Raw genomic sequence first — 3002 nt, 5'->3', positions numbered from 1 at the left:
AGGTGATCCACCTGCCTTGGCCTCCCAAAATGCTGGGAGTCCAGAGAGGTACTTTCTTGCTGACCTAGGAGACCCACCAGAATCTGGTCCTCCCAATGGGATGATCACCAGAATCCCTTATAGGGCTTTTAAAAAAGAGCATTCTGGTTCTAGTGAACATGATGTTCTCTTGTCTACTTGGCATCTGTATAAAAACAGTTCTCCCTTCTTCCGCTGGCAACAGGATACTTATTTCTTGGGGAAACTCATGTTGTCTGATTTAGGTGGAGTCGATACCGATTTCTCTACCACAGGCATGTACACATGGCTCAGGTTCTACCTATCAGAGAGCTATATCCTTCTGCCTACTGACTGGCTCAAAGATGGGCATGTGACCCAAGCTGGACCAATCAGATATGTCTCAGAGACTTCTGCTGAAACGACCAGGAAAAAGATATGTTCAGCCTTTGAAGATAATGAGTGTAAAGACAAGGCAATAACGGAGATGCTGGGGACAATGATTTCATCAAGTGGAGAGCCCAGGAATGGAGTCAACTGGGCTCATGGTGATAAGAGAGTCAGGAGAGGGAGGGGAGAGGCAGAATCCTGAAGGCAGCATTTGATTCCCTGGATTTGATTCCCGGGTCTACACTTGACCCTGAGCCTTCGGTGTTGTGAACTAATAAATCCTCCTTCCTTTTTTTTTTCTTTTTTTATCTTAAGTTAATTTCATTTGAGTTTCTGTCACCTTAGAGCAAAACAATTTGTATTAACACACTATTCTCATGAACACCCTGGTTCACTGGATCAGATATGGTGATTTTAAACGTTAGAATACATACAATTTAAATGGAGGACTGAGTGTGGTGGCTGACACCTGTAATCCTAGCACTTTGAGAGGTGAAGGTGGGCAGATCACTTGAGGCCAGGAGTTCAAGACCAGCTTGGCCAACAGGGTGAAACCCCTTCTCTACTAAAAATACAAAAAAAATTAGCTGTACATGGTGGAGCACAACTGTAATCCCAGCTACTCGGGAGGCTGAGGCAGGAGAATCACTTGAACCCGGGAGGCAGAGGTTGCAGTGAGCTGAGATCGCACCACTGCATTCCAGCCTGGGTGACAGAGCAAGACTCTGTTTCAAAAAAAAAAAAAAAAAGTTAAAAAATAAACAGAGGGCATTTAAAAATGCTGATTTCTGGGTCTTTCCCAGAAATTCTGATTTGGAAGGATAGAGTCCGGGAATCTTCATTTAGCAAGCACCCCAGGTGATTCTGATGGATAATCGCACTTTGAAAATCACAGAATTAGAGCATCCTCCTAGGCCACAACTTCATAATGAAGAAAGGTGGCTAATTGTTGTGTGCCTTCTGTGAGCCATACTCCTTGGCTATGTTATCTACTTACCTCATTTAATCCCCAGAACAAGAGGTCCCCAAAAAGAATTAGATATCTCCTTCCAGAGGAGTGAAGCGCCTGCTGCTGAAATTTGGGGGCAAATAATTGGAATAGGCCTGCTGGCAACAGCACTTGTCAAAAGAACTATGTCTAGAAGGCTATGCTCCAAGGCCATTTTTGCCAGCTATAAGTGGGGTCTCCAGAATTAAAAGGAGAACACAGCTCTTCTTAAAATTAAAGGTGTTTATGCTCTAGATGCAACAGAGTTCTATTTGGGCAAGAGATACACTTATGTATACAAAGCAAAGAACAACACAGTGACTCCTGGCGGCAAACCAAACAAAACCAGAGTAATCTGGGGAAAGGTAACTCAGGCCCACGGAAACAGTGGCATGGTATGTGCCAAATTCTGATGCAATCTTCCTGCTAAGGCTATTGGACACAGAATCCGAGTGATGCTGTACCCCCTCAAGGATTTAAACTAATGAAAAGTCAATAAATAAACGTGGATTTGTGCTCTTGTTAAAAAAAAAAAAGGTATCTCCCTTTAGATTTGGACAGTGATTTTGGATCAAAGAACAGCAGCAATTCTATTCTTAACATGGGCAGATAGAGGCAAGAAATAAAAGAAATTAAAGAATTCACCAAGTCTTCATTGATTTTCATTTCCAGATGTTAATAATTCCAAGGGTAAATGTAGCTAGGAGAACTTAATTAATTTCTTAAATAAAACCTACTGGTCTTATACATGTGAGTAAGAGAAGGTAATGTAGGTTTCAATAAACAGAATCATTAGCAGGTTACAGAGTCTGAGTAGTAGATACTATAGTTCAAGTTGTGAGAAACTGTCATCACATCACCCTGGTTGGAATCATCCTGTTTTCCGAAAATGTGGAGCTAGACCTTTCCACAGCTGGTCTCGGATCAATGATCTTTGTACTTTTTGTTTCTGGTTTCAGCTTATGAGAATAATTGCCTGTGGCTGGGTGCAGTGACTCAAGCCGGTAATCCCAGCACATTGGCAGGCTGAGGTGGGCAGATCACTTGAGTCCAGCCTGGCCAACATGGTGAAACCCTGTCTCACCCAAAAATGCAAGAATTAGCTGCGTGTGGTGGTGTGTGCCTGTAGTCCCAGCTACTCAGGAGGCTGTGGCAGGGGGATTGCTGGGGCCTGGGAGGCAGAGGTTGCAGTGAGCTGAGACTGAGCTACTGCATTCCAGCCTGGGGTACAGAGCCAGACCCCTTCCCAAAATGGAGTTCTTCAGAGGAAGGCCCTGAGACGAGGATTTACATGCAGTTGAATTTTTTTTTTTTTTTTTTTTGAGACAGAGTTTTTTTCTTGTTGCCCAGGCTGGAGTGCAATGGCGCAGTCTCAGCTCACTGCAACCTCTTCCTCCTGGGTTCAAGTGATTCTCCTGCTTCAGCCTTCCAAGCAGCTGGGATTACAGGTGCCTGCCACCATGCCTGGCTAATTTTTTTTGTATTTTCAGTAGAGACAGGGTTTCACCATGTTGGCCAGGCTGGTCTCAAACTCCTGACCTCAGGTGATCCGCCTGCCTCAGTCTCCCAAAGTGTTGGGATTACAGGCATGAGCCACCGCACCTGGCCACAGTTGATTTATTAAGGA

The 3002-nt window shown here is 44.2% G+C and overlaps 1 pseudogene; it reads left to right on the top strand.

The window, feature by feature from the left end:
* The first annotated feature begins 1452 nt into the window (after nucleotides 1-1452).
* Nucleotides 1453-1860, top strand: LOC117097421 (annotated as a pseudogene).
* Nucleotides 1861-3002: the final 1142 nt, after the last annotated feature.

Source organism: Trachypithecus francoisi, unplaced genomic scaffold, assembly GCF_009764315.1.
Source record: "Trachypithecus francoisi isolate TF-2019V2 unplaced genomic scaffold, Tfra_2.0 Lachesis_group15, whole genome shotgun sequence".
Lineage (NCBI taxonomy): Eukaryota > Metazoa > Chordata > Mammalia > Primates > Cercopithecidae > Trachypithecus > Trachypithecus francoisi.
Note: the sequence above shows the minus strand (reverse complement) of the source record. Positions and strands in the feature narration are given on the sequence as shown.